The sequence below is a fragment of the Rhopalosiphum maidis genome, chromosome 4 (genome assembly GCF_003676215.2).
Source record: "Rhopalosiphum maidis isolate BTI-1 chromosome 4, ASM367621v3, whole genome shotgun sequence".
Lineage (NCBI taxonomy): Eukaryota > Metazoa > Arthropoda > Insecta > Hemiptera > Aphididae > Rhopalosiphum > Rhopalosiphum maidis.
In genome coordinates, this window is record NC_040880.1 from 13,232,051 (window position 1) to 13,244,269 (window position 12,219).

Sequence of the window (12,219 nt, forward strand, 5' to 3'; positions counted from 1 at the left end):
TCAATTGAACTTTTGGATGGAGTCATTTTACTCCATAAATATATGCCAAATTACGTTAATATTTTTAAATAATTTTAAGTGTGGATAACAATATAATGTATTATTAAGTAAGATTTTTAAATAAAATAAATCTATTATAAATTTAAACTTTTAACTTTATAATAATATTATAATTATACATTATATATTTATACCTACATATACATATACCTGTAATATACAAATTTAAACGAAAATTTTGTTTTTATTGATTAAAATTGTTGTTATTATTACAATACCTATACTTATATTTTAAATTAAAAATTAATTTTTTTTTTATTGTATAATTTATCTAATTTAAATATTAATAATTACTTGTATGGTTTACATTTAGGATAATTGTTTCTTACAGAAGATGTTTATTCAGCTCGCTTTTTCTGAAATTTTTCAAAAAGAAAATAATGCAACTATAAGTATTGAATGTCGGAATAACGTATTAAATGGTAAATTGGCAAATTATATTATAAAAGTTATAGTAATATGAATCGTAACATTTATTTTTGTGTTATATATTTATCTGAAGAAATATATTTTTCTGCTGTTTGTTTTCAAATATAGTCATATCATATTGTCTACTGAGGGTATATTAATTGTATATTATATCATTTTTGTTTTCTATCTATTTTTTAAGAAATATTTGATTTTTAATAATCTATTTTACATATTGTATGAACGAAATATATGTAATATGTATTTAAAAAAGATAATAGAAAGGGTATTATTCTTAAGCCTGGTGTCGCATAGAGGATGTCGGTTTGGGGTTTGGATACAATATATAACTGATATTGGATCCTAACCAGGGTTGCTATAGGGATGTGCACCGTTCACCTTATTTCCGGTCATCAACACTTTTCAACTTCCTGGACGTAGGTTAACATAATTATTACTTCCACTGACTGTCCGGTAAAAAAAAAAAATTCCTACACTTTTTATCCATCTAGAAATTTGAGACCAGTCGAACATAAATATACACACGTAGGGTTAAAACTGTTTTGTATTAAATATCTCCCTTCTTGCTCTATCTCACTCTACCTATCAGTCTCGTAGTCCATCGTGCGCTATGTCCTGTCAACCCAGTAACTCGAGTCGAGTTACATCGTAGTCACACGTTCAGATCCATTCCATTCCTATTCGTGTTGGATAAGATCTATTACTGTACGCGGTATCGCAGAGAAAAGCGAGATTCTGCGGTTACGCATTTTCAAAATCCCACGATACCTAATGATATTTGCTCAATATGCGTATGTTCCCATAAGGTATAATTATTTCATTTTTATTATAAATTATAATTAATTCACGCGAGTACCGAAAAATTCAAAAATTCCAAGTTAAATTGAATTTCAAACATTTTTTATGGTGTATATTATTATAATAATATAATATTATGACGTATTTAGGTATTATGTATTCAAGTTATAACACACACGGTCCGATCATTTATATCAATAAGACATTTCTGTGAAATAATAAAATCAGAACATATGGATTTTTTAAATAATAGTTTATCGTACAGTATACATCTTGATTTTTTTTTTCAATTTTAAGCTGAACTAATTAAAAATATAAATATATATGAGTAACATATACTATTTGTAAATATAACAAAATGTTATTTTTGAGTTTAAGAGTTATATAAACGACATAATATAAGTATTATATATTATAATATATGTATCACATAACACATTTATAGAAAATTAATTTGTTAAATATAACATTCGTATGAAAACATGAACTGTATAGTATCACTTGTGCTCATGTATATCGCGTATGGACAATATCTCGTTGTAATTGACCTATATTTCTAAGAGCTCCTGTGGTATCTAAACAGTTAAATATGTTCTATATTCAAGTGTGATCCTGTGTTTTTAGTAGCGAAATATACTCGTCAATGTCAATATCCACGGGGGACTTGTTATTTTTCCTTTTCAAATATTCATCCGCATTAATGAATTGGCTCTACGGGTGTTCCTAAGGCGCGGTGTTTGTGCATCTGACCAAGCACGTGCCAAATAGACCCTAAACGATGAAAGTGAGACATATATATTAAAGGTTTTTGACAGTTCAAAAACTAATATCTCAATGACAGCGTAAAAATAATAAACATAAAATATATTATGTAAAATTATTAAATTTGTAATACCGAAAATAATATATTTTAGTAAAATACCACATACAAAAAACTAATATTATGGTTAAATATTCAATTTTTCAAATAAATGTATTTCTAATACGTTTAGTTTTATAAAAAAAATTTACTAAAAAAGAAAAAAATATATAAAAAATGTTCTACACATTTATAAAATAAATTTGTAATATACACCCCATTTTTATAGTCGTATTTGTGATATTATCTCTCCCACATCACGATGGCAATTAATCTCTCTACTAAACACAATATAACTGATTAGAGGAGTGATTACTCCTTAATCCAACAATCAGCACCGGAGTAATAGCAAATTTAAAATTATGTGTTTTTCGTATCAGACACTGCATGAGCACAGAATATAACGATATAAGACTACAGATAGTTTAATTTATATATTTCTTAGTCCAATTATATCATTGAAGAATGAAGACGTATAAAAGCTATAACTATTGCCTATGGGACATTGTGTTCATATAGGTAAATATAGTTTTAGTTCAAAATTAAATCATATTATGATAGCATAAAGAGTAATAGTATGATAATATTACTCATATTATAGATATTCGAATTTGATGATTTCAAAATTTTAATTAATGAAAAATATTTTGTAGTAACAAATAAGTAATTATTTTGTTTTGGTTTGTTGAACAGTTATATACTCATATTATGTATTAAGTATTCAAATAAACTGGTGTAATTTAACTATTTCAACTATATTAATTTTTATAAGTATAATATTATTTATTTTTAATAAATGCAAATTTAAACCATGGTTCCTCATATATAAATATTTATTATTATTAATATACGTTTTATTATTTGATCTGTTTATTTCATTTTTAATAACAACTAATATATTGTCATTTATCATTTTTATCTTGCCATTTTCGTATCTAAATCTTTTTTTTTTTTATTAAAATGTACATAATTATGTCGCATCAATAATTAGATATAATAATTGTATCATAAACAGATTTTGGATCATTTTCTACGTAGGTGACAACTAATAGCTATATGATATTATATTCTCATTCAGCTGTGTTATTATTATTATTATACACGACTACAATCTACAATATTATAATATAATATGCTAATATTAATACATATAACATAAAATATACGTTGGCCGTGGTTTTGTTCGGTCATTACGTGTACAATATCTCGGCTCTGCCGCCGTCATGGAATAGTACGCCTGGGACGGTAATGTCTGCGGACGCGTCGTTCGCCTGGAATGATATAAAACAATATCCACACACGTATAGGCCACACAACACTAAACTTGGTCACGTCAACTTCCGATCCAACGAACCCAAAGGCTGTTATTATGTTACACAGTCACCCCACCAGCCACCTCTGTCATGTATTCCTTGTACTTATATATATATATATACATATACGTATGTGTGTCTACATACAGGTAAGTTAACCTAACGTTTCCTTTGCCGGCGATATGCGATAAAATAAAAATATTCACTCCAAAGAGTAACCAATCATAGGTGCTTAATTAGACATATGCACACACCCATGCACACGTATAAGATATATATGTATAATATTAAAATATATATAATATTATACTTGAATTTAGTATAACGTCGTCGTTGCAGCGGACTGATGTGTAACCGCGAGATCGACTGAATTCAGCGACTCCGGGCTACAGGATTAATATAATAAATAATAATTAATAATATAATAGATATATATCACAGTATAATTTTAATCTTAAAACTATATAAAATGTATTTATAATAGTTGCGTACTTGCGTAAATTACAGAGAGGAGAGATCGCTGGTATATTATGTAATGATATGACTATGTAATTTATAACATTATAATATATATGTAAAAAGTTATAAGCAGGGCTCGAGACTTTATGTGCTTAAAATCTTAAAAGTATGCGCATACATACGCATCAAAAAATATTAAAATATGTGCTTTAATATGCATTTATTTTTAGTTAAAAAATACATACTTATTCAAATTTAATTTAAAAAAAACATATCTTATACATATTACTAAAAATTTGTATTTGATACATACTATAATATTAAAAAAAAATGTCAAACTGTTGAATGGGAGGTCTTTAGATTATTTAACACTCAGCATCTTCTATATCTAGCAATTACAATTTTTATGTATTAAAAAATAATCATTTTATAATTATAATTTTGTACTTATCTGCGTTAGGTAAGTAAAAATAATATTGTCTTCAGAGCAAAAAATAAAATAGGTTCCCCGTAACGCTATTGATTATCGCCTTTTTGGTATTATTGCCAACAAAATCATGTAGATAAAATTGATTAATTTACTAAAAATATGATTTAAGAGTAAATAATCAAAAATTATTTTAAAATATGCAATAAAAATCAATAAATCTTAAAAATATGCATTTGTAGAAAAAAAATTCAAAATATGCAAACATATGCACAATAAACTTTTAAACGTTAACTCCAAACACCACAACACAAATTTGTACCGGATCAGATTTATTCTATTTACTTCCCGAACAAATATGCAAATGCATAAAGTCCCGAGCCCTGGTTATAAGTATTAACATTATATAATATAAAGGTACATTCAAAAACTATTTCGACGATGTTATGCCGAAAGTATCCCATTATGATACATCAAAAATTCAAGATCATCATATAGTAGTGATATAGTGATCTATAGTTCGAGTTTAGCGATATTGCTATCTATAAGTGTGTCTATATACTAATAGTATCTACTAGATTCTGAAACAATACAGTGCATTAGATAAAAATAAAAAATATTTTTATGCCATATTGGGCTTTTAATACGAATTTGCAAGTAATCACTATTTTTTTTAAATAGTGTATATATATATATAGACTATAATACAAATATATATTATATATTATAAGCTTTTATATAATGGATAAATTCATTGTTTAACTTTTTTTAAATATTATTAATTTATTTCATAAAAGACGTAAATATTATATTAAACAATAGTGGATATTTTTTCATATATTTTCATGTCTATTGTCTACTACGTATGTTTGAAAGTCATTTAAGAAGTAGTATTTATACGTCGTTTAAAAACTAATTATTATTCACCGACAAATATATAATACCAATTACGGTTAATAAATATTATATATTTCATCACTGATTACTACATCAAATTTATCAAGAAAGATTTAGTTGTTTATAGAAGAAAAGATATAAATAATGCGTTTATTAATTTATATTATCTATGGATATTCAATTTTCAAAAAATAATACTCAGATGCAATTGAAAATTATTGAACTTCAACATTCAACTATTCTAAAATGTACATATAGAGTTACTTGTAAATTTTGCTCAACATTCATATGTAAAAAAAGATTTTTCGAATGTGTCTTATTATTAAAAAAAAAAGTACTTATCAAACCACACTTATAAATTCTTATTTAATAAATATAGATATATGCTAAAGCTATTTCATCGAAACCAACAAAATTATTAAGAGATAATTGTTAAAAAATCAATTCAACATTCTCATTAAAAATTTAATCACAATTAAATCATCATAAAAATATATTTAAAATAACTAACTCTAAACTAAATTGTATTATATTATATTATTGTAATAAATAAATGAAACGAAAAAAAATTATTCATCTATAATTATATTTATACACAAGTTTTAATTTGTTAAGGAACATCTCTATTTTTTTTATTTGATATAATAACATAGACAAATATTGAACATTCCTTCTTTAGTAGTATAAAATCATTTACAACACTATATACTTAGTGTAATGTGTTACACTTTACACTATCGAATTTAATAATTTATCTGCGGTGCTACAGATACGGAATTTTGCACGAAAACAATAGCTGTCTGGCTGAATATATTTACGACGTAAGTACATTTGTACATGTATATTATAATATTATAAGCGAAATTAGCTATGAAACTCCAGCAGCACCATAACGGCCATTATTTGAATTTATTAATTAAAACCGCAAGTATACACGCGCAGTACCTACACTGAGGATTATCGTTGTAAAAAGTAATATGATAACGATGATCATATTATAATGCTATAATAATATATGTTTCAGACAATATGTGAATCGGATAAACTGTAGGTATACCCAGAATGTTCGCACAAAACAGATATGGGGATGACAAGATAATCTGTGCGTTCCATCCGAAAAAAAATAGAACGCGTGTGCGCCACGTGCGTCTATTGCACGGATTACCTCATAAAATTATATTACTTTGAACGAATGTATATTGTGTATGCATAATGTATATATATATATATATAGACATATAATTGTAAAGTTGTGTATGCTTTACGTATTATAGTCCATCTTGTCCGCATGCCTAGCACAGTGTGTATAAAATAAACGGCGTAATCGGCTAATCGTTTAGCAAATAATTGAAAACTCAAAACTCTGCGATAAACATCGGTAAGTTGATATCATTGGCGGGTTGTTTACTTTTGCTCTTAGAGATGTCATAGATACATTTATTATAATATAATATACACGCTTGCGGTTCGCAATTGTATATTATAATTTAAAGCTCGTGGGAATCCTCCGCACTGCTATACAACAGCTCGATCGAAAGCCACCTTTATTGTTGCGCACTAGTGCACTATATAGTACCTGCGTAGTCTATATACATATTATATATTTATATATAATACCTGCAATTATTTCCTATAACCTAACCTGTTTAACCAGTGTTGTTACCATAGCCATCATCTATCGAGTCATCTAACAAATGACAAGTTAGCCTTATTGTTTTCATTTTTTTTCTCGATAGATCTCCCAGACCAAGTTATGTATTAGTTACGATTTTTCAATATCATAATTATATTCATATATAATATGTATATTATACAAATACCAGAGCTATTGAAATATTATAAAAATAATTTGTAAATATACTATAAGCGCAATTTTAGTAAGTACCTATACTTACTATTTTTTTCTTTTCCTATCTTTAAGTAATTGTCATGTTTTAAATTTACTATCTTTTATAACGCATCTACCTATTTCAGATCATTTTGTGGAATTTTTTAACCAACGAGAAGATATTCCTAATAATTAATGATTATACAAGTTTATTTTCAAAATATATGTATTCTTTAAGTACTAAATTACTAGAATACTAGATATTCTAAGTACCTATAGTTTATACAGCTGGTGCGACTGCTGATACACTACGAAAAACTGTATTTAATATGAAATATTAATGTACATAGGTACGTCATAAAGTATAGTTTTAAATAATAAGTCAAAATATTTATATACTTACATTGTTTTTGATAGTTAGTGATAATGGCTGATTCTTTATACTCTATAATATGCAGAGAGTAATGCGTCACGAATCAATCAATTAGTATAAGTAGTGAGGGCATAGCGGACATTTGGTAAAATTATTGGGGGACTGAGAAATTTATGTTCATTAAACCTATGTATGTACTATTTACCTACTACTGTACTAGAGTCGCTCGTAATTATTTATTTCAATAAGAGAATTTACAAAGTTTTACATACTAATGAATTCAACCATATTAAAGTACAAATACAATTAGGTGCTTTATCTTAAGAGAATGGCAGCGTAGTGTTTATGTTGTCTCTCTCTAACCCACACGCAACATAGCAAATTTTAAGTTCACAAAAATGACTATAACCATATTAATTTATCAAATTAGAGTGAAGTGACTTATTATAGAATTTAAATTTAAAAATATTATCTAGGGCATCTCATAAGTGTTTTATTATATTTTTATTTTAAAGCGAATTATGAGTATTTTAAAATTTTAAAATTTTTTACATCTTAAAAAACTCATAATTCGCTTTAAAATAAAAATATAATAAAACGCCTATGAGATGGCATCCTCTCAAACATTTTATAAGTATTCTAAACAGAAATTATTAATTTATTAAATTAATTTATGATAACCAATGTTCAAATAAAAAAGCCAAGTATATAACATAATAAGTATATCTAATATATTTATTTCAGTACAATATATCGATTTTTATTAGTAAAAGCATCAATTATGTCATTATTATATTTCTCTTTTTTTCCAAATCTTTTTCAATATTTATAATAGAAAGGTCATTGAATGTGAATCTATTTTCAACCATCATAGATCGCATCCAAGTTAAAATTCAGCGCATTAAAGAAAAAGAGCGCTTACAAGTGGCCTAACTTATTGGTAAAATAAAACAGTAAAAGCTACCTGTGGAAGTTTATAAATATTTGAGTAGACATCTGCTGATAAACATCCTATGCTGGTATTATTATTTATTATTATAATAATATTGCATTAATTACGATTGTTCTAAGTTATGATATAATAATACTAATAAGTTAGTAAAATCTTATGAATTTAATAATTTAATTTTTATCAAAAAATATTTTTTTATAATTTATTTTATAATTTGATTATTAAAAATACATTTTACAATTATAATTATAACAATAGTCTCCTCAAGCCCCCTCCCGATTTCCACCTATGAGATAGGGAATCATTTAGTGGTGTTGATTGTTATTAATCTCATCAGACAATATAGTTCACATGCAAATTAGGTGATAAATAATAATAAAGTACGGTTGTATAATTATATATTCTGTAGGTGCATATTACATTATTATGACGCTTGATAAAACTACAAAGGTTCTACATTGGAACATAACAATTGTAAAGTAAATAAACACCTGTGTTTACAGGACTTCTCAACTTGTCAATTCATATAGTTACATTGAACTATTATTAAGTAAATGGTACTCGTAACATGTAGGTACTTTATAGTGTTCATGTTTTATAAAGGTTTTGTATTTAAAGAGTGATAAAAGGGGACTATTATATCTAAACTATATTGTTCACGTGTTTAACGCAGTTGATTGGACGCTGACCTTTTTTTTTCAAAAGGGTTCCGAGTTCATTTTATTTACTTCATACAAGTACAATACACGATACAAACCAAATAAAACTTACTTCTCATCGCAATTGAATACGATTACTTAAATAGTTGAATTTTATTTTTTATTTTTTAATGCAGTGTTACAAGTAGAATACTACAATAAGTACAAACATTCATAACTATACCTATTACCTATACAATGTTATTATAGTTATACCTATACAATTATATGATTTGCTCTTAACTATATAGATACGACTAAAATTTTAATATAACTAGATTTATTCATTTATATGTCATTGTTAAATAATCTAGTAATTTATGTAATATTAAATTAATTACTCAAAGAAGTAATTTAGAAATCGTTCGATAGGTAAATAAATATATATTGTAAAATTAATTTGTGTAAAAATTTATATTATCATTACAGTGGCGGCACTAGGGACGGGCAAGGTAAGGCCATGGCCCTACCACTGACCTAACTTTAGACATTATAATATACTCATTTTTAATTTTTTGTAGCCCTATCTAGAAAAAAATCTTGGCACCGTCACTGTATCATAATGTATTTATGTATTTTTGTATCTAATATTATACAATATGTCAATAATAAGTAGACAAGTAGTTGTTTCTTTACAAAATTACAATAGTCTACACAGTACACAACACACAATTACACAAATAATACAACTTGAAACTGAAATCATAATAAATTAATTCTACTATTACTTAATAGTAAATACTGTTAGTTAACTATGATAATACATACGTATTATATGTTAAAGGTAGACTTTTTATTTTAGGCTATAAGTTATAAAATATTAATACATATAATATATATATTTATTTATTTCTGCCATTATTTGTATATGTTTTGTTTATATCAAAGGCTCTGCGTATTAACTACTTAATTATATGATAATTAACAATTCAAGAAACACATAATATAGTCATACAACAATAACATTATTAAATTTACACAGTACTCAGAATGTAAAACGGTCAAAAAAAAAAAAAATAGCACGTGCCATTTAGATTCTATAATAGTTTCATCAATGTCGATACTGTTTTGTTAGTAACTATAGGGTTATAGAAAATAAAAGAAACTGAAACGGCAGGTGGTATAGTGAGTGACCACATCGACTGATGTGATCGGGTTGCGACCGTATAGATGTATCAAATGACTTAAACACAGGAAATGTGGTAGCACGTGGCTATACTGTCTAAAACATACTCCATCCGTTTTTGAATCCATAAATTATTATTCTATAAAGATATTTGCAAACATTTGTTATATAAAGTATTTACATATATCTAGCTTATCTATATTATAGACATGGTGATCAATTTGCACAACGTGAAGGAAAAAATGCAAATTATTATTAATTTTTTTAAGATCAAATCTTACTAAATTCAAATCTATTTCCCCAAACAGTAGCGTAGCGTAGCCAATGGGCACAGGGACACACTCCCCGTTGGTTTTATGGTTGATATTTACTTTTTCAGGTGGAGACATAGCTCCATATGTATAACGATTATAAATTATAATATCAACAAATTAGATAAAATATTTTTAGAATGTTATGGCCTACTTAAGTCTTCAATTGTAGAGATAAAAATAAGTAACTTTTGTTTCTTGAAATCATTTTTTTTTTATCTTCATTAAGACACATTTCTCCAGATAGGTACCAAAATATTTATATTCGAGTATAATGTACTTATTTCGGTAATCGATAAAAAAAGAACAAACAAAAAAGAACACAAATAAAAACACAAGGAAAAACAAAACAATTTTTAAAAATTAAATATATTAATTGATTATGAAAATTAAAGAATGACTACTTACACATCACATTTACACGACCCGCGTGTGATTATCCCGCCAAAAAAAAATATTGATCTAAAATTATTATTATTAATTATAATACAATATTATAATTTATAATTTTACAAATAAAATGAAAAAAAAAATATAAAAACATTTAGCATGTTGCTGGTAACATTTTTTTAACTGGTCATAAATAAACTTTAAGATAATAATAATATAATGTACAATGTACATTGTGATAATAAAAATGTATTTTACTTTAAACTATACTAAGTTATATTGTATTTGATATATAAAAATATACTAGATACCTATGTCCTATATAGTATATAGACCTAAAGATAAAGAATGAAAGATATATTTTTATAGTTTTTCACATCATTTTACTATTTTAATAAGTTCTAAGTTTAATAAATTTGTTTTATAAAATAGATTGAAACTACATGCATAGCAAAAAATAATATAAACTGCACTTTGAAACTTGTGTTTAAAACTGAATCGTGTAGAAAATGATACTAACTTGGTGAAAAAAAAACTAAATCCTTAATATTTTATACTTTGATTTAATCACATTAATTTCATCATTGATTTTTTTATTATTTTTATGATTTGAAAATTAATAAAATACTATAACGATCTGTAATATATATATATGATTCTAAAATAATTGGTTTAATATTATCAATATATTCACTTCTTACATAAAAATATTATCATTTGTATCACTGGATTGAAATGAACAAAAATCTTGATACTTGATACTAATTATACTACAATATTTTATACTTTTATAGCATTCATTATTCGACATTCGTATAATGTATATACAATTTAAACTATATAATATTAAGACCGTCTCAGTGGCAACACACTTCGTTACAGGTACACAAACATAACTCCTCACTGACATATTATAAGCATTGATTAAATATACTTATATTTAATCAATGTTATAAGCACCACCACTGAAAACTGCAGAATTCACCAGTTCAACTCTCTGGTTACTGTTGGAAATTTCACTGCAAGCTTATCGCTTTCTTAATTTGATGCCACTACGTCTTTAATGACCATTAAAATAAGAACAGGAATTTATACTTTTAATCAGTTTTCGACAAAATCGATTTTTTATTTGCTGTATCAAAAACAAATCATTGTAAATACTTTAAACGTTCACAAAATGTTTATATTAGCATTATCTATTCACGATTAAATTTTCAAAATACGAGTATTTTGACTTTTTTTAAACTATTATTGACAATTGAAATTTTAGATTTTTCTTGAAATATCGATAAAAAAAAT